Source organism: Eleutherodactylus coqui, chromosome 4 (assembly GCF_035609145.1).
Source record: "Eleutherodactylus coqui strain aEleCoq1 chromosome 4, aEleCoq1.hap1, whole genome shotgun sequence".
Lineage (NCBI taxonomy): Eukaryota > Metazoa > Chordata > Amphibia > Anura > Eleutherodactylidae > Eleutherodactylus > Eleutherodactylus coqui.
Genome location: NC_089840.1, coordinates 272,750,322 through 272,771,587, shown reverse-complemented (window position 1 = coordinate 272,771,587; position 21,266 = coordinate 272,750,322). Strand labels below are relative to the sequence as shown.

The 21,266-nt window shown below is 47.8% G+C and overlaps 1 protein-coding gene across 5 annotated transcripts in view; it reads left to right on the top strand.

Moving 5' to 3' along the window:
* Nucleotides 1–21,266, top strand: part of LOC136624332 (oocyte zinc finger protein XlCOF6-like) — a 459,204-nt gene that overhangs the window by 139,228 nt on the left and 298,710 nt on the right. The window contains exon 1 of one of the 5 annotated variants that reach the window (XM_066598261.1): nt 11,748–11,793. The exons of the other annotated variants lie outside the window; for them this stretch is intronic. The gene's annotated coding sequence lies outside the window, so the exon portion shown is untranslated. Of the gene's footprint in view, nt 1–11,747; nt 11,794–21,266 lie in introns of those variants that run through there. 5 annotated transcript variants of the gene reach the window in all.

Genomic DNA, 21,266 nt, shown 5'->3' with positions numbered 1-21,266 from the left:
GGGCAGAGCGGCCGGGAGAGAAAGATCTCCCCTCCGTTCCTCCCCGCTCTCCCCAGCAGCTCCCCGCTCCGCAGCGCGTCCCGAATCTTTCAGCACGAGTACAGCTGTACTCGGATAAGGCACATTACTCGGACGAGTAGTGCCTATCCGAGTACGTTCGCTCATCTCTAGTAAAAACCTAAAAAAAAATATAACAATTTTGGTATCGTTGTTACCGTACCGACCCGCAGGAAAAATTTAGTGTGTCATTTATGCTGCATGATTAACGCTGTAAAAAAAAGAAAAAGAAATCTATGGCAGAATTGATGTGTTTTCTCTCCCTGTTATCATAAAAAAAAATAAAAAAATTTTACGATATTGTCTATGTACCCAAAAGTGGCACCGATAAAAACTACAGTTCGCCACGCAAAAAACAAGCCCTTATACGGCCGCGTCCACGGAAAAATAAAAAAGTTATGGCTTTTGAAAAATGGAGATGGAAAAATACCAAAAAAATCGCTTGGTCCTCAACGCCAAAATAGGCCATGTCATTAAGGGGTTAAGAAGTGGTGAGTAGTTTTTTGCAAAGGTAAGGGGAACTAGGGTACGCTATATTAATGCCTAAGTACGGTATAGAGTGCTCATTTCAGGTGAAAGGAAATGAATCCATTATAGTTTGTTTTGGCGTCTAGACCAATATTTAGCATATGTGATTTTGTATTGTTCACCTTGTAATATGAAACAAGTGGATTAGGGTAGATTGGGCCTGTGCAAGTGAGGTGATAGGGAAAGTAATTGCTAATATAACATCGTCTGTGTATAGACCTATCTTATGTTCTTGAGAGGCTATTTTAATTCCTCGAATATTTTGGTTACGCCTGATCTGCTCCGCTAACGGCTCCATGAGCAGAGCAAATATTAGGGGTGAAAGGGGGCACCCTTGCCCTGTGCCATTAGAGATGGCAAATGAGGGGGACACACATCTCGAGGAGAAGACTCTTGCGGAAGGCGCCGAGTACAGGGACATAATCGCTGCTTTGATGGGCCCCGAGAAACCAAACCTCTCCAGAGTAGCCTTCAGGAATCCCTAATGGATCCAATCAAATGCTTTCTCTGCATCCAGCGCTAGGAGCAGAGCAGGTATCCCATTCCTCTCCACTATCCTGACAAGGTTCAGAAACCTCTGGGTACCATTAGGGGCCTGCCTCTGGGGGATAAATCCCACTTGATCTGTTGCTACTAATGAGAGGAGGACCGAAAACATCCTTACGCTTCGCATAGATTTTAACGTCCATGTTCAACAGGTAGATGGGACGAAAGTTGGCCAGAATAGTATTCTCCATTCCTGGTTTAGGTATCGTAACGATCAATGCTTCCAGCATCTCAGGTGGGAAGGAGCCATTATTCATCGCTCTGTTGAGCACGGACGCCAAACAAGGGGCCAGCAAAAGGGCATGGTTTCTGTAGTAGCCATTTGAGAAGCCGTCTGGACCCGGTGCCTTATGGGGCTTTAGTAATTTGATCGTGTCCAGGGATTCATGTGAAGTGATTGGTACTGAGAGTGCGGCTACTTGTTCGGGAGATAGGCTGGGAAGATTGATCTTTTGTATGAAACTCTGCATTTCCTCATCCCGAAGGTGATATATATTTTGGTTATTCTTTAGATTATACAATGAGAAATAATATGTAGCGAATGCGTTTGCAATCTTTTGGGGATGTATAATTTTTTTGCCTTCCGAGTCCAAAAGGAATCTAATTCTCCCTTTGGCTCTAAGGCCTTTAAGTTGTTTTGCCAATAGTGCTCCCGTTCTGTTATCATGTGCGTAAAATTGCATTTTCAGCTTCTAAAATGTGACATCATGCCTGACGGCTAAGAGATTTTGAAGTTTTGTTCGTAATTTAAAAAGCTCTTCTGTTTTTTGTGGAGATGGGTCGGCTTTGTTTAGGGAGTCTAGAGAATTGATTTGGTCTGTCAGATGGCTAAGTTCCTCCTCTCTTTTCCTTTTAGTCCTTGAGCCAAGCTTTAAAATCAAGCCTCTTTGTGCGTGTTCCACACTGAAAATGTATTTGAAACAGAGCCTGCATTAGTCAGAAACAACTCCTCTAACGCCTCTGAGGGGTTGCTCATATTCGGTGTGATAACGAATATATTTGTTCAGTCTCCACGGGAATGATGGGAAAAGGCAAAATTTTCCTTGAAGGGGCAGGGATATAAGGGCATGGTCAGACCATGTAATGGTCCTTATCTCAGCCTGCAGGACCTCTGTCAGTCCTCTCCGCGGCAGCAAGAACATGTCCATTCTGAAATAGGAAGAGTGGGGCAGGGAGAGAAACATATAATCCCTCTCCGGCCCATGTAAACATCTTCAGACGTCGTATAGATCCTCCCTATGCAGGATTGGAACGACGGGCGATGGATGCTTAGTGCTCGCGGAGGAGTCAAGCAGAGGCTCCAATACTGAATTAAAATCTTCTCCGACTACTAAATTTCCCTCCTGGATTTTAGCTACCTCTGACAAAATGTAACCTGTCATTTATGGGGAAAGTAAACATTTACCAAAGTATAGATAGTAGCATTAATCTCGCACACTAGTATTATAAAGTGGCCCACTGGGTCCAAGTATAAATTTCTTTGGGAGAATGCTGCTGACTGGCCTACAGCTATTAGTACTCCTCCTCTCTTTTTTTCCAGATTGGAGGCAAAGAATAGGTTCGAGAATTTAGGGTGTGTGCAGGAAGGGTATTTGTCCTTCAGGAAATATGTTTCCTGTGCGAAAAAGACATCCGAACGTAATCTAACGGCCTCCCGCCATAGCATGCTACGTTTGTAGGGGCTATTCAAACCCTTAACATTCAATGATGTGATATTAATAGCCAGAACTATCAGGGGAGCTAGGGGTTGAACTTCTACAGTGTCTTATCATAGGTAGAGACCTGAAATGGGGAAGAGACCTCCTAAATAAACAATTATAACGAATAAAAACATAAGAATAGATACTAAAATTTGAAAATATCAAAATATTGTTCACCCAATGCCGGTGGGCATTGGATGAATAGAAACTGGGGGGGACCAACATATCAAACCATCCATAAATGGCTCCAGATTACAGAAAAACTGACAGATAACCAAGTTCACATGTGCCGACCATGCTTGTCTGCGGTTGACCATTCTTGATCGATCCTTGAGGAAGATTTGCCAGCCATTTCTGGGGTTTTCTGGGAGACCTGGACATCCCATGCCTTCAGGAGAGACAGGTCTTCCTGCACGGATGCTGCGACATGGAATGTTCCATTTCTTGAGATCAGTAGTTTAGTAGGGAAGCCCCATTTGTATTCGATGCGAGCGCCTCAGAGTGCTGCTTTGACATCTGTAAATTGTCTTCGTTACTGTAGTGAAGCAGCCGAACGCTCTGGGAATATCTGTATGTTCTTGTATGGGGCTGGCAGGGATCCCCTACATCTTCCAATGGACAGGATCTCTTCTTTAGTTTTGTAAAAATGAATCCTAGCTAAGATATTCCTCAGGGCAGATTCAGGAACAGAACGAGCTTTCAGAATCCTGTGAGCTCTGTCGATAGAGTATTCCATGGGGGGAGATCTGGAAGAAGTGTTTGGAGCATCTTGAGTAAGTAGTGAGGGATATCAGATGGAGACACCGATTCCGGGATTCCGCCAAACTTGCAGTTATTTCTTCTTGATCGGTCCTCCAGATGTATAATTTTTTCTCACAGGCAGATTACTTCTTCCTCCAGATTTTCATGAGCATCAACCAACTCGTTATGTGCTTTAGTGAATTCTCCCATTTTCTGTTCGATGTGATCAGTGCGGGCGGCCAGATGGCCAATATTGGACTAGTGTTGACATAAGAGGTGTTGTATGTCTTGTGAAATGTCCTCCTGTAGAGATAACAGCAGGTCTTTCAAAGTACTGGTAGAGGACTCTCAGAGTTGGGGTAGGATTGAAGGTTACTAGTGGTCTCTGTGGAGATAATTCTGGGGATGAGTTGTTTTAGCTCTTTTTGGCTGCTGGGCTGTTTGAGGAAGGGGAGGCCGATATAGGTCCTTGGGCGCCTCTCTTGCTATTTTCCCTAGTCAGGGAAGTGGGGCTACCCAGGACAGGAGATAGCGAATCTGATGTGGATTTTTGGGACGGAGAGTTGTGTCCTTGGGAGCTGGGTTCATCTTCTGCCATTTCAGGGCTGTGTGTATAGGAGACTGCGTTCTTGTTCCTGCTGCGTGGTCCGTATAGGAAGAAATCTGAGAGTCTCCTTGGAACAGCCGGTTTATTACAACGCTTTTCCATTGTGGAATGGCAATGTAGGGTTGTATAAATTGAGTTAGGCACTGTTTTCACAGAGAGAAATCAGACAAGGAAACCGTTACTTGTAGTGAACATTGGAAGACATAGTCAAGGTGGTCAATGATACTTAAACCAGAATTAGCGCTAAGTGGTCATGTTGTGAGCTGCTCTGGAGCTATGTTTGTTTGGAAAGGATGGTTTCAATCAGCCATGATTTTCTGTTCCCGTCAAAATGACCTGGGCGGGATGGAGCGCAGGTCACAGATGAGAGAGGAACATTGCGGCCATGTATGTGCCCCTCCGGCCTGGTGGGGGCTTCTAGTGGGACTGCTGCATATGTCTAGGTGTTATGCGTTAGACTGAACAAGTAGTACGAAGATTTGAGCTGGTTCTGCCAATTGCGGTCTTTCTCAAATATATGTATAGTTATCAGCATTTGTCACTAGGTTGTATCAGAAATTTGAAAGAGATGAGTTTTGAATGCAGTGCCAATGTTTGCCACTAGATGTTAGCAGCACTCTTGAGGAGATGTGAATGGGGATGCAGTTCTATATTTCACCGTTAGGGTGACTACCCACTACAGTTTTTTTTCACTGCGAAATTCGCAGCGTTTTTTTTTTCTGCAGGGGTCTATGGGACTTGAAATGTTAAAATCGTGATCGCGCAAAATCGCAATTTGCGCGATCGCGATTTTACCATTACAAGTCCCATAGACCCCTGCAGAAAAAAAAACGCTGCAAATTTCGCAGTGAAAAAAAACTGTAGTGGGTAGTCATCACCCTTAGATGGCAGCAGCACTCTCGGGTTCTACAATTCACCACTAGATGGCAGCAGCAACTTCAGGGAAGAGTGGTGCAGGGCTCCTGATAATACTTTCGATCTGGAGTGAGGGGCGACCACTTATCAGGTAAGTTTTTTGTTTTCTCTCCTTTCCTTGTTCACTTGTTTTATTTCTTTAATGGGCTTAGGAAGGGGGATGTGAAGGGGCTGTCTGTCTCACCTTCTCAGGCGCGGTGTCAGGTCCCTGACGCCGAACTCCCCGCTGTGTCGCGCTGTCCCCCGCTGCTGCATTGGAGTCTGCTGTTAGTCCGGGGAGTCCTCCAGTCCACGGCGACCGGACAGGTCAGCCAGGCACCAGAGGTTCAGGTCGCGATGTTCGCCGGAACAGGTTCGCAGGTCTCCTCTAATCTCCTGGGAGGAACTGCCTCTAGGCTCACCTTGCCCTTTGGTGGTGATCTGTGCGCTCCAGAGGGGCCGACGAGCTGGCCTACAGCCTGTATCTGGTACCGTGGGCCGTGGCTCCGGGTCCTCCACTCCGCTCCCCATTCCGTAGCTGCTGGTAGCAGGGCCAGCGACTTGCTCTCTCCTCCCGGCGCGGGTCGATCTTCCCCGCAGCTTTTTGAGAAGCGGCCCCTCCGGCTGTTAGGTGTGAGGCCAAGAGAGTCCAAGGCTTCAGGCCCCGAAATAAGCCGCATGTCCTCCAGCAATTTTAAAAGGTCTCACTCACCCTCCTCCTTATGCTGCAGCTCTAGGGAGTGCAGGGGAGAGTTATTCAGCGTGGATTCCTTTTTTTAGCTGGGCTAAATCTTTCTTTTTATGGGCCTTCTTGGCGGAGCACTGGCAACGTGCGTCCTCCCGACTCTGCAGCTAGCCACGCCTCCCATCTCAGAGCTTTTTAGCAGTTGTTAATAAATGTTTGCTTGTAAACCTTCTAGAGATGAGCGAGCGTACTCGGAAAAGCACTACTCGCTCGAGTAATGTGCTTTATCTGAGTATCGCTGTACTCGGGTCTGAAGATTCGGGTGCCGCTGCGGCTGACAGGTGAGTCGCAGCGGGGAGCAGGGGAGAGCGGGCGGGAGAGAGGGAAAGAAAGATCTTACCTCCGTTCCTCCCCGCTCTCCCCTGCAGCTCCCCGCTCCGTGCCGGCACCCGAATCTTCAGACCCGAGCACAGCGATACTCGGATAAGGCAAATTACTGGAGCGAGTAGTGCTTTTCCGAGTACGCTCGCTCATCTCTAAAACCTTCCATGCTTGTATTTGGGCTGATCTTCCTGTATTCTTTACCCGTTAACCTATCTCCTCAGCCCTCTGGCAGTGAGGGAGAGCCGGTAGGTGTTATGTGCATGAATAGTGAGGAGAAGAAGATTACACCAAGGATCCCGGACTTTGTGGAATTACTTGGGACACTTACTGGTTTTTAAAAAGATTAACGGGATAAATCAAACATTTCCTGGACCTCCTACAGCAGTGCAGAATAGGTTAAATAACTGGATCAACATATGCTTCAGCATCCATACTTAATATCTGCTAGCAAATGCATGATAGTTTTTGTACTATCCGCATAAAAATGCAAGTTTCTTGGTGCACGATTTGATCAAATCCATGTAAGCCCATCTGCTACGTCAAAATGATCCTTAATAGATGGGTACCTAGCTCTATAGACAACCTCTCTTTAGACTAAAAAGCCTTCACATAAATGGGAAAGCTGGGTTCCTGACTGATATACCATCATTGAACTACCTGAGACAGATCGGTTAAACAACTTGACCCCTGTTCTCAATGGAAGACATTAATTAGAAATTTATCAATTAGCAGAGACAACCGAAACCCCCCACATATTTTTAAAGGCTTAAAGGAGATGTCCCGCGCCGAAACGGGTTTTTTTTTTTTTAAACCCCCCCCCCCCGTTCGGCGCGAGACAACCCCGATGCAGGGGTTAAAAAACCCACCCGCACAGCGCTTACCTGAATCCCGGCGGTCCGGCGTCTTCATACTCACCTGCTGAAGATGGCCGCCGGGATCCTCTGCCTTCGTGGACCGCAGCTCTTCTGTGCGGTCCACTGCCGATTCCAGCCTCCTGATTGGCTGGAATCGGCACGTGACGGGGCGGAGCTACACGGAGCCCCATAGAGAAGAGGAGAAGACCCGGACTGCGCAAGCGCGGCTAATTTGGCCATCGGAGGCCGAAAATTAGTCGGCACCATGGAGACGAGGACGCTAGCAACGGAGCAGGTAAGTAAAAAACTTTTTATAACTTCTGTATGGCTCATAATTAATGCACAATGTATATTACAAAGTGCATTATTATGGCCATACAGTTGTGACAACCTTTGACACGCTGAATACTGGGTTAAATTATTCCCCAGGATTTATGCGTGAATGGGAAGTGTGAGACTTGATTGCACAGATAAGACCCCCATCAACAGTAATTCAGGGACCATAAACTTTCACTCCCTTATCAGTATTTAGCTAAAAATGTTTGTGTATCTCTTATAACAATTCAAGCCTGTTGACCTTTTTCCCCCCCTCCAACAGTAATTTAGAGACCATAAAACTTTCACTCTGCTATCAGTGCCTAGACAAAAAAAGTTTGTTTTCTGGTTTGCAGAATTCCTTTTAAGTGCGAACCAATCACATCCATATCTGTGCCTTGTCATAAGTATGTATGTTATAAGTGTGTATAAATATGCATGCCTCTTCAGATCCAATCCATTTAAGCCGGAAGAAGTACCCTGCGTTGGTACGAAAGCTCGCTATTATTACATCATGTATTTTTGTTAGCCATTAAAAGGTATCATATCTACAAGATTACGTCGTTTCTCTTGCTGAGAACAATCACATTATGGCCATACAGAAGTGTATAACCCCACTTGCTGCCTCGGGACATCTCCTTTAATACTCGGCAGGCTTGATGGTCCTTTTTTTTCACGCAATCTTATTTCCTGTTGTATTTCCCTCCCGCAGCTCGAAATGTCAAAGCAGATGCCCTGTCTAGAGCCTTCAATTGTGAGGACATAGAGGAGACTCCACAGTACATTATCGACCATACTAGGTTGGTAACCACGGCACCTGCCCGGTTGAGGAATGTGCCACCTGGGTGAACCTACATACCCGAGGCCAAGAGAAGGAAGGTGTTGGTCTGGAGCCACTGGTCCCGGGTAGCTGGGCACTCTGTTCTACAAAAGACCAACGAACTCATCTGGTGGCCGTACATAAGTCAAGATATTCGTGAGTTTGTGTCAGTCTGTAGCTCTTGTGCTTCAAAACTATGAAGTCCCGACCCGTGGACCTTCTGTATCCGATACCCATACCTGAAGCACCATGGCAACATATTGCCATAGATTTCATTATTGGTAGTGGTGGACAGCTTTTCTAAAATGGCACATTTCATGCCTTTGCCAGGGCTGCCTTCCTCAAGGCAGCTGGCCGAGAGGTTTATTGAACATATTTTTTGCCTCCGTGGCTTTCCTAGACAATGTATCGGACAGAGGAGCACAATATACGTACATGGACATGTCTGGAAAAGTAACAAGTTTGTCTAGTCACATGATGCTGAATGACATAAATAGGAGTGCAAGGTATGATTGTAGGTCTTCTATCTGTTTCAACGGTTGAGAGTGGAGTGAGAGTACCAGCCACATGGGGGTACCTTCAACCCTCATGTGGTGAAGAGATGGAAACTGAGGAGAGGTATCCCGAGGTCCCGAATTCCCGGAACGTGATTTAAGGAGTGAGAGAAGAGACTGAGTCCATTGTGCAGTACTAATTTCAAGTAAGTGTCCGCAGAGTGTTGTGTCGCCCTCCGGTGTTATCCTGCATCCCGGAGTGCGTGTGTTCAGGAGCGGAGTCCTACAGAGAGCTTAACTGTAGGCCTGGTTTCATCCCGTGTCCTCCTCCCTGACCGTCTGCTAAACTGTTTTCTGCGCTGACGTGTAAAGCTGCATTCTACAAGCGAGAAGTAAATTTTCTGGTCCCTGTCCGTTCCCAGTGAGTTTTCCAAAGTTAACCGTGTGTGGCTAAGAATTAGGTCCAAGATAGCAGATCTCCTTGTTTTCTCTTCTACCTTGTGGAAGATAAAGTTGTCAGCAAGAGCGGATAAGAATTTGTTGGATCCATTACTTTTACCTGAGAGAGATTCCCAACAAATGTGTGGATGGGTAAAACCTCCCATAATCACCATGTTGGGCTTCGTTGAGAGCTTGGCCATCTGATGTAGAAAGAGTTCATCCATATCCTCTGCTTGTCCAGACGGCCTATAGTAAATGCCTACAATGGTGTCCTTAATGTTGGTTTCTCCTTGTATTCTTACCCAAACAGTTTCTACAGAACTCCCACACTCTGAAGCTTGAATCTCTGTGGAGATTAATGTTTTCCTAACATACAACGCAATACCTCCTCCCCATTTGTTAGATCTATTTCTTATAAAAAGGTTGTATCCTTCAAGCCTTGTATTCCAATCATCTTATCATTCCACCAAGTTTCCGTGATGCCGATGACATCATATTTCTCTTCCTGTGTCAGGAGCTCCAATTATCCTTGTTAGTTTCTGATCCTCTGTGCATTTGTGTAAAAACGTTTTAGTTTGTGATTGGTGTCTCTTGCTCCTCTACTTTTTTTTCATTTCTAATAGAAAGGTTCTCAATTGTATTAATTAGCTGTATGTTTTTTTCTGGCCTTTCACTTCCCTTCCCATATTGTTTTAGTCTAAAGCTTTCCTGATGAGAGTTACAAGGCGCCTGCCAAATATATGCTTACCTGTCTTTGTAAGGTGCATCCCGTCTCCAGCAATGAGCCCATTATACAGGTAATTCACCCCATGGTCTAGAAATCCAAATCATTGCTGACGGCACCATTTATGTAGCTTGTTGTTCCCCTCTAGAATCCTGTTCCACCTCCTTATTCCATGGCCCCCCACTGGGAGGATGGATGAAAAGACCACCAGGACTCCCAGTTCCTTCACCTTCCTGCAGAGGTCTTCAAAGCCTCTGCAGTTAGTCGCAAGCTCCAACAAGGTCCTCCATGTATAAGTAGGGATGGGTGATGTTCTGTAGGACTGAGGGGTCTTGTTATCCTATCAGACACATCTGTGATTTGTGCCCCTGGCAGACATGTCAGATCTGCAGACAGCGGCCTCTGTTTCCCTATAGAACAGTGTTCCCCAACTCCAGTCCTCAGGGACCACCAACAGGTCATGTTTTCAGGATATCCTATAGCAAGAACCCCTGTGGCAATGTGTGAGGCACCGACAATAATTCCATCACCTGTGCAACACTGAGGAAATCCTGAAAACATGACCTGTTGGCGGTCCCTGAGGACTGGAGTTGGGGAACACTGTTCTATAGGGAATCCCCTACAACCAGCATCTACTCTTCACAGCAACAACACTTCTATCCCTCCATCCAGGAGGGTTCTGAGTGCTTATACACACACTCAGCTCCGCTCCTCCGTCTCACACACGCTCGGCTCCGCTCCTCCGTCTCACACACACACGGCTCCGCTCCCCCCGGCTCGCACACGCTCGGCTCTGCCCCTCTGTCTCACACATGCTCGGCTCTTCCGTCTTACACACGTTCAGCTCTGCTCCTCCGTCTCGCACACACTCGGCTCTGCTCCTCCGTCTCGCACACACTCGGCTCTGCTCCTCCGTCTCGCACACACTCGGCTCTACTCCTCTGTCTTGCACACACTCGGCTCTGCTCCTCCGTCTCACACACACTCGGCTCTGCTCCTCCGTCTCACACACACTCGGCTCTGCTCCTCCGTCTCGCACACACTCGGCTCTGCTCCTCCGTCTCGCACACACTCGGCTCTGCTCCTCTGTCTTGCACACACTCGGCTCTGCTCCTCCGTCTTGCAAACACTCGGCTCTGCACCTCCGTCTCGCACACACTCGGCTCTGCTCCTCCGTCTTGCACACACTCGGCTCTGCTCCTCCGTCTTGCACACACTCGGCTCTGCTCCTCTGTCTTGCACACACTCGGCTCTGCTCCTCCGTCTTGCACACACTCGGCTCTGCTCCTCCGTCTTGCACACACTCGGCTCTGCTACTCCGTCTCGCACACACTCGGCTCTGCTCCTCCGTCTTGCACACACTCGGCTCTGCTCCTCCGTCTCACACACTCGGCTCTCCTCCTCTGTCTTGCACACCCTCGGCTCTGCTCCTCCGTCTCACACACGTTCAGCTCTGCTCCTCCGTCTCACACACGTTCAGCTCTGCTCCTCCGTCTCACACACGTTCAGCTCTGCTCCTCCGTCTCACACACGTTCAGCTCTGCTCCTCCGTCTCACACACGTTCAGCTCTGCTCCTCCGTCTCGCACACACTCGGCTCTGCTCCTCCGTCTCGCACACACTCGGCTCTGCTCCTCCGTCTCGCACACACTCGGCTCTGCTCCTCCGTCTCGCACACACTCGGCTCTGCTCCTCTGTCTTGCACACACTCGGCTCTGCTCCTCCGTCTTGCACACACTCGGCTCCGCTCCCCTGTCTCGCACTCGCTCGGCTCTGCTCCTCCGTGTCACACACGCTCAGCTCTGCTCCATGCACTCTCTGAATACATCCTGATGGGACACATAAACTGCAGGTCACGCAGCAGAGTCCTGCATCCACTGAGCGGAGAGACCTGGTCATGTGACCCCTTGTCTCCTCCCACACACTGATCACATGACGGTGACATCATCACAGGTCCTGTAAGCACAGAACAACCCCACGGCTCCTGTCCGGCTGCAGGTGGAGGTATGTGGGGGCATTTTGTCACTTATCCCTTTTTTAGGAGGGGTGTCGTGTATCATTAAGGAGAGCACCTAGAATGTGAGTGGGTTGGGAGGGGAATAGTCTCTCCCCAAGGAGAACACCTAAAAGGTGAGTGAGACCACTTATAGGACCATGCAAGCTCCTCTGGGTAATTTATGCAAATCAGGAAGCACCACCTATTGGATGGCAACATTCTTTGAAATCAATGTGACTTTTTAACAAGTCTTAAAGGGGTTGTCCCGCGCCGAAACGGGTTTTTTTTTTTTTCAACCCCCCCCCCCCATTCGGCGCGAGACAACCCCGATGCAGGGACCTAAAGAAAGCTTACCGGAGCGCTTACCTTAATCCCCGCGCTCCGGTGACTTCTATACTTACCGGTGAAGATGGCCGCCGGAATCCTCTTCCTCCGTGGACCGCAGCTCTTCTGTGCGGTCCATTGCCGATTCCAGCCTCCTGATTGGCTGGAATCGGCACGTGACGGGGCGGAGCTACACGGAGTCGGCATTCTGCACGAGCGGCTCCATTGAAGAGAGCAGAAGACCCGGACTGCGCAAGCGCGGCTAATTTGGCCATCGGAGGGTGAAAATTAGTCGGCTCCATGGGAACGAGGACGCCAGCAACGGAGCAGGTAAGTATAAAACTTTATATAACTTCTGTATGGCTCATAATTAATGCACAATGTACATTACAAAGTGCATTATTATGGCCATGCAGAAGTGTATAGACCCACTTGCTGCCGCGGGACAACCCCTTTAACATTGATTGGAGTAGGAAGTAAATCACCCAGCGCAGCTTGCATGAGTGGCCCCATTCACCTTCTAGGTATCCCCACACCCCTTTTGGGTGTTCTCCTTGAGGAGGTACTATGCCCCTGCCAACCCAGACACCCTCTCGGTGTCTCCCCACACTTTTTGGGTGCTCTTAAGGAGACACTACACCCCTCCTGACCCATGTTGCAAGCCTCTCACCAGCTAAGCAAGAAGCCTACTGCACACTGATGAGGGGCAAACACCCCGAAACAGCTGTCTGTGTATGGAGTCTGGCTTGGTTTTCTATTCCCAATCATTATTAAAGGGGTTGTCCCGCGCCGAAACAGGTTTTTTTTTTTTTCAACAGCCCCCCCGTTCGGCGAGAGACAAACCCGATGCAGTGGTTAAAAAAAAACAAACCGCACAGCGCTTACCTGAATCCCCGCGCTCCGGTGACTTCTTACTTACCTGGTGAAGATGGCCGCCGGGATCTTCTCCCTCGGTGGACCGCAGGTCTTCTGTGCGGTCCATTGCCGATTCCAGCCTTCTGATTGGCTGGAATCGGCACGTGACGGGGCGGAGCTACGAGGAGCCGCTCTCCGGCACGAGCGGCCCCATTCAGAAAAGAAGAAGACCGGACTGCGCAAGCGCGTCTAATCCGGCGATTAGACGCTGAAAATTAGACGGCACCATGGAGACGAGGACGCTAGCAACGGAGCAGGTAAGTGAATAACTTCTGTATGGCTCATAATTAATGCACAATGTATATTACAAAGTGCATTAATATGGCCATACAGAAGTGTATACCCCCACTTGCTTTCGCGGGACAACCCCTTTAAGTCACATTGATTTGAAGGAATGCTGCCATCCAATAGGTGGCGCTGCAGAGGTAATGTTCCATCTTCCTTATTAGCTCTTTCATAAATGTTGTTAGTAGCCTCTCTCTTACTGGCCCTCAGACCCCTCAGGCTGCTGTCGCCGCGGCGTTGGGGGCCGTTCAGGGTTTTTGTCTCTCTGCTCTGTTTTTGGAGAAGAGAAACTGATATAAAACAGATTCATTTTTTCCCCCATTAAACTCAATGGGGTTTCAGAAAAACAGAAAGCAAACTGAAGCCCCCTCCCCTCCCCTCCCCCGCTCGCTTCCATTACAGGGTTTTTCTTACAAAAATATAACCCCGCAGACTGCGCTATTTGTCCATCAAAAAAAACACAAACCTGGCGGCATGGAAGCGAACTCAAGGCTTTCCATTTGCTGTCTGTTTTTTTTTTGTTTTTTTTAAACCCCACTGAAATTAATGTGGAAAAAAATTGATCCGTTTCTTTCACTTTTATTTCAGTTTCCCTGAACGGCCCCCAACGCCGCAGCGACGGCCGCCTTATCTCTACCTTTTATCTCAGGGGGTTTTACACGGACGGCTCACCGGTCTCAGATGCCGGACGGGTCGCCCCGGTGATGACCGCGTAAATGCAGCGGTACAATCATCGGTAGTGAATGGCGGTGGAGCTGGGATTGTTCCGGCCGCCTCCATTCACAGTAAACAGGCCGCCGTTCATACATGATGACTGCCTGTTTACACGGCCGGTCCGTCCTTCAGGCTTCATACATCATGATCTGAGCGATGAATGAATGTATCGCTTATTGTTCCGTCATGCCGGTATTCACATCGAATGATAACGTTCAGATCCTCGCTGATCGCCGTGTAGAAGGGCCCTCAGTGAGTGGTCTCCCGATGTGTAGGTCGCAGATCGTTCAGTTTTCGGTGAAAGAGAGGGGAAGGGGAGACGAAAACATTTACAAAATAAGGTGTTTCTCAATTGTGAGTGAACGTGTGGTATACATACAGTACATGTATATAACAGCTGATACAATTAAGAATGGATCCTGGATGGCCTCCCCCCCCCCCCCCTTACCCTTCTCCCCTTTTCCTTTGTTGTCTTCCACCCGTCGGTGTGTACCCAACCCCCCTTTATTATCGTTAATTATGAGTATCAATACACATGGGAAGTTTATTCAGTTCAAGAAGGTTTATTGGTGATTTTGTACAAGATATCTGAAAACGTTAAAGGTTGCTTTTTTATATGATTGAGGTGTACAATATCAGAAAGCCTTCCTTTATGTGTTACAATCTTACGTGTTATGTTTATGAAAAAGCAATAAAATGTCTTGGAAGAAAAATATGTATGCAGCCCAAAATGGTAATAATAAAAACTACAGCTCACTCTGCAAAAAATGAGCCCTTGCACAGCCCAATCACTGAAAAAAAAAAAAAATTACGGGTTCCATAATATGGCGACAGAAAGCAATTCTTGTTTAACAGAAAAATGTATTTACTTTTTAAAATTAGAGAAACATTAAAAAAACGATATGAATTTGGTATCACGACAATCAGACTGACTCGTAGAACAAAATTCATATGTCATTTTTACTGTACTGTGAACTCAATAAAGGCTAAACCCATCAACAAAGAAAAACAAACAAAAAAAAAAAAGCAGGGGGTTTCTTGCTTTATTATACTACATATTTGGCTTTATTGGAAATAACTGTAATATTTGTGATAGCCGTTTCTCTACGATCCATTTTTCTTACTTTTCTCTATTTTGCCGAATGTAAAAGTTTCCACAGATCTTTACTAAAGCGTCTCCATCTGTAACAGAAGCGTACGGCTGCACTAGTTGTATAACGGTCAGTATATGCGCCGTCACCCAGCAGTACGGTGTACAGGCCGGACATGATGTAATAGTATATGCGCTGTCACCCAGCAGTACGGTGTACAGGCTGGACATGATGTAATAGTCAGTATATGTGCTGTCACCCAGCAGTACGGTGTGCAGGCCGGACATGATGTAATAGTCAGTATATGCGCTGTCACCCAGCAGTACGGTGTGCAGGCCGGACATGATGTAATAGTCAGTATATGTGCTGTCAGCCAAGAGTACGGTGTACAGGCCGGACATGATGTAATAGTCAGTATCTGCACTGTATCCCAGCAGTACGGTGTACAGGCCGGACATGATGTAATAGTCAGTATATGCGCTGTCACCCAACAGTACGGTGTACAGGCCGGACATGATGTAATAGTCAGTATATGCGCTGTCACCCAGCAGTACGGTGTACAGGCCGGACATGATGTAATAGTATATGTGCTGTCAGCCAGCAGTACGGTGTACAGGCCGGACATGATGTAATAGTCAGTATATGTGCTGTCAGCCAACAGTACGGTGTACAGGCCGGACATGATGTAATAGTCAGTATATGCGCTGTCACCCAACAGTACGGTGTACAGGCCGGACATGATGTAATAGTCAGTATATGTGCTGTCACCCAACAGTACGGTGTACAGGCCGGACATGATGTAATAGTCAGTATATGTGCTGTCACCCAGCAGTACGGTGTACAGGCTGGACATGATGTAATAGCCAGTATATGTGCTGTCACCCAACAGTACGGTGTATAGGCTGGACATGATGTAATAGTCAGTATATGCGCTGTCACCCAACAGTACGGTGTACAGGCTGGACATGATGTAATAGTTAGTATATGCGCTGTCACCCGGCAGTACGGTGTACAGGCCGGACATGATGTAATAGTCAGTATATGCGCTGTCACCCAACAGTACGGTGTACAGGCCGGACATGATGTAATAGTCAGTATATGTGCTGTCACCCAACAGTACGGTGTACAGGCCGGACATGATGTAATAATCAGTATATGTCCTGTCAACCAACAGTACGGTGTACAGGCCGGACATGATGTAATAGTCAGTATATGCGCTGTCACCCAACAGTACAGTGTACAGGCCGGACATGATGTAATAGTCAGTATATGTGCTGTCACCCAACAGTAGGGTGTACAGTCCGGACATGATGTAATAGTCAGTATATGCCCTGTCACCCAACAGTACGGTGTACAAGCCGGACATGATGTAATAGTCAGTATATGCCCTGTCACCCAACAGTACGGTGTACAAGCCGGACATGATGTAATAGTCAGTATATGTGCTGTCACCCAACAGTAGGGTGTACAGTCCGGACATGATGTAATAGTCAGTATATGCCCTGTCACCCAACAGTACGGTGTACAAGCCGGACATGATGTAATAGTCAGTATATGTGCTGTCACCCAACAGTACGGTGTACAGGCCGGACATGATGTAATAGTCAGTACATGTGCTGTCAACCAACAGTACGGTGTGCAGGCTGGACATGATGTAATAGTCAGTATATGCGCTGTCACCCAACAGTGCGGTGTACAGGCTGGACATGATGTAATAGTCATTATATGTGCTGTCTCTCAACAGTACGGTGTACAGGCCGGACATGATGTAATAGTATATGCGCTGTCACCCAACAGTACGGTGTACAGGCCGGACATGATGTAATAGTCAGTATATGCGCTGTCACGCAACAGTACGGTGTACAGGCCGGACATGATGTAATAGTCAGTATATGTGCTGTCACCCAACAGTACGGTGTACAGGCCGGACAGGATGTAATAGTCAGTATATGCGCTGTCACCCAACAGTACGGTGTACAGGCCGGACAGGATGTAATAGTCAGTATATGCGCTCTCACCCAGCAGTACGGTCTACAGGCCGGACATGATGTAATAGTCAGTATATGTGCTGTCACCCAACAGTACGGTGCACAGGCCAGGCATGATGTAATAGTCAGTATATGCGCTGTCACCCAGCAGTACGGTGTACAGGCCGGGCATGATATAATAGTCACTATATGCGCTGTCACCCAACAGTACGGTGTACAGGCCGGACATGATGTAATAGCATATGTGCTGTCACCCAACAGTACGGTGTACAGGCCGGACATGATGTAATAGTCAGTATAAGCGCTGTCACCCGGCAGTACGGTGTACAGGCCAGACATGATGTAATAGTCAGTATATGCGCTGTCACCCAACAGTACGCTGTACAGGCCGGACATGATGTAATAGTCAGTATATGCGCTGTCACCCAACAGTACGGTGTACAGGCTGGACATGATATAATAGTATATCTGCTGTCACCCAGCAGTACGGTGCACAGGCCGGGCATGATGTAATAGTCAGTATATGCGCTGTCACCCAACAGTACGGTGTACAGGCCGGACATGATATAATAGTATATGTGCTGTCACCCGGCAGTACGGTGTACAGGCTGGACATGATGTAATAGTCAGTATATGTGCTGTCACCCAACAGTACGGTGTACAGGCCGGACATGATATAATAGTCAGTATATGCGCTGTCACCGAACAGTACGGTGTACAGGCCGGACAGGATGTAATAGTCAGTATATGCGCTGTCACCCAACAGTACAGTGTACAGGCCGGACATGATGTAATAGTCAGTATATGCGCTGTCACCCAACAGTACGGTGTGCAGGCCGGACATGATGTAATAGTCAGTATATGTGCTGTCACCCAACAGTACGGTGTACAGGCCGGACATGATGTAATAGTCAGTATATGCGCTGCCACCCAACAGTACGGTGTACAGGCCGGACATGATGTAATAGTCAGTATATGTGCTGTCACCCAACAGTACGGTGTACAGGCCGGACAGGATGTAATAGTCAGTATATGCGCTGTCACCCAACAGTACGGTGTACAGGCCGGACAGGATGTAATAGTCAGTATATGCGCTGTCACCCAGCAGTACGGTGTACAGGCCGGACATGATGTAATAGTCAGTATATGTGCTGTCACCCAACAGTACGGTGTACAGGCCGGACATGATGTAATAGTCAGTATAAGCGCTGTCACCCAACAGTACGGTGTACAGGCCGGACATGATGTAATAGTCAGTATATGCGCTGCCACCCAACAGTACGGTGTACAGGCCGGACATGATGTAATAGTCAGTATATGTGCTGTCACCCAACAGTACGGTGTACAGGCCGGACAGGATGTAATAGTCAGTATATGCGCTGTCACCCAACAGTACGGTGTACAGGCCGGACAGGATGTAATAGTCAGTATATGCGCTGTCACCCAGCAGTACGGTGTACAGGCCGGACATGATGTAATAGTCAGTATATGTGCTGTCACCCAACAGTACGGTGCACAGGCCAGGCATGATGTAATAGTCAGTATATGCGCTGTCACCCAGCAGTACGGTGTACAGGCCGGGCATGATATAATAGTCACTATATGCGCTGTCACCCAGCAGTACGGTGTACAGGCCGGACTTGATGTAAAAGTCAGTATATGCGCTGTCACCCAGCAGTACGGTGTACAGGCCGGACATGATGTAATAGTCAGTATATGCGCTGTCACCCAACAGTACGGTGTACAGGACGGTCATGATGTAATAGTCAGTATATGCGCTGTCACCCAACAGTACGGTGTACAGGCCGGACATGATGTAATAGTCAGTATATGCGCTGTAACCCAACAGTACAGTGTACAGGCCGGACATGGTGTAATAGTCAGTATATACGCTGTCACCCAACAGTACGGTGTACAGGCCGGACATGGTGTAATAGTCAGTATATGCGCTGTCACCCAACAGTACGGTGTACAGGCCGGACATGATGTAATAGTCAGTATATGTGCTGTCACCCAACAGTACGGTGTACAGGCCGGACATGATATAATAGTCAGTATATGCGCTGTCACCCAACAGTACGGTGTACAGTCCGGACATGATGTAATAGTATATGTGCTGTCACCCGGCAGTACGGTGTACAGGCTGGACATGATGTAATAGTCAGTATATGCGCTTTCACCCAACAGTACGGTGTACAGGCCGGACATGGTGTTATAGTCAGTATATGTGCTGTCACCCAACAGTACGGTGTACAGGCCGGACATGATGTAATAGTCAGTATATGCGCTGTCACCCAACAGTACGGTGTACAGGCTGGACATGATGTAATAGTCAGTATATGCGCTGTAACCCAACAGTACGGTGTACAGTCCGGACATGGTGTTATAGTCAGTATATGTGCTGTCACCCAACAGTACGGTGTACAGGCCGGACATGATGTAATAGTCAGTATATGCGCTCTCACCCAACAGTACGGTGTACAGGCTGGACATGATGTAATAGTCAGTATATGCGCTGTAACCCAACAGTACGGTGTACAGTCCGGACATGATGTAATAGTCAGTATATGCGCTGTCACCCGGCAGTACGGTGTACAGGCCGGACATGATGTAATAGTCAGTTTATGTGCTGTCACCCAACAGTACGGTGTACAGGCCGGACATGATGTAATAGTCAGTATATGTGCTGTCACCCAACAGTACGGTGTACAGGCCGGACATGATGTAATCAGTATATGTGCTGTCACCCAACAGTACGGTGTACAGGCCGGACATGATGTAATCAGTATATGTGCTGTCACCCAACAGTACGGTGTACAGGCCGGACATGATGTAATAGTCAGGATATGCGCTGTCACCCAACATTACGGTGTACAGGCCGAACATGATGTAGTAGTCAGTATATGCGCTGTCACCCAACAGTACGGTGTACAGGCCGGACATGATGTAATAGTCAGTATATGCGCTGTCACCCTGCAGTACGGTGTACAGGCCGGACTTGATGTAATAGTCAGTATATGCGCTGTCACCCAGCAGTACGGTGTACAGGCCGGACATGATGTAATAGTCAGTATATGCGCTGTCACCCAACAGTACGGTGTACAGGACGGTCATGATGTAATAGTCAGTATATGCGCTGTCACCCAACAGTACGGTGTACAGGACGGTCATGATGTAATAGTCAGTATATGCGCTGTCACCCAACAGTACGGTGTACAGGCCGGACATGATGTAATAGTCAGTATATGCGCTGTAAGCCAACAGTACAGTGTACAGGCCGGATATGGTGTAATAGTCAGTATATACGCTTTCACCCAACAGTACGGTGTACAGGCCGGACATGGTGTAATAGTCAGTATATGTGCTGTCACCCAACAGTACGGTGTACAGGCCGGACATGATGTAATAGTCAGTCTATGCGCTGTCACCCAACAGTACGGTGTGCAGGCCGGACTTGGTGTAATAGTCAGTATATGCGCTGTCACCCAGCAGTACGGTGTATAGGCCAGACATGATGTAATAGTCATTATAAGCGCTGTCACCCAACAGTACGGTGTACAGGCCGGACATGATGTAATAGTATATGTGCTGTCACCCAACAGTACGGTGTACAGGCCGGACATGATGTAATAGTCAGTATATGCGCTGTCACCCGGCATTACGGTGTATAGGCCAGACATGATGTAATAGTCATTATAAGCGCTGTCACCCAACAGTACGGTGTACAGGCCGGACATGATGTAATAGTATATCTGCTGTCACCCAACAGTACGGTGTACAGGCCGGACATGATGTAATAGTCAGTATATGCGCTGTCACCCGGCATTACGGTGTACAGGCCGGACATGATGTAATAGTCAGTATATGCGCTGTCACCCAACTGTACGGTGTACAGGCCGGACATGATGTAATAGTCAGTATATGCGCTGTCACCCAGCAGTACGGTGTACAGGCCGGACATGATGTAATAGTCAGTATATGCGCTGTCACCCAGCAGTACGGTGTACAGGCCGGACATGATGTAATAGTCAGTATATGCGCTGTAACCCAACAATACAGTGTACAGGCCGGACATGATGTAATAGTTGGTATATGCGCCGTCACCCAACAGTACGGTGTACAGGCCGGACATGATGTAATAGTCAGTATATGTGCTGTCACCCA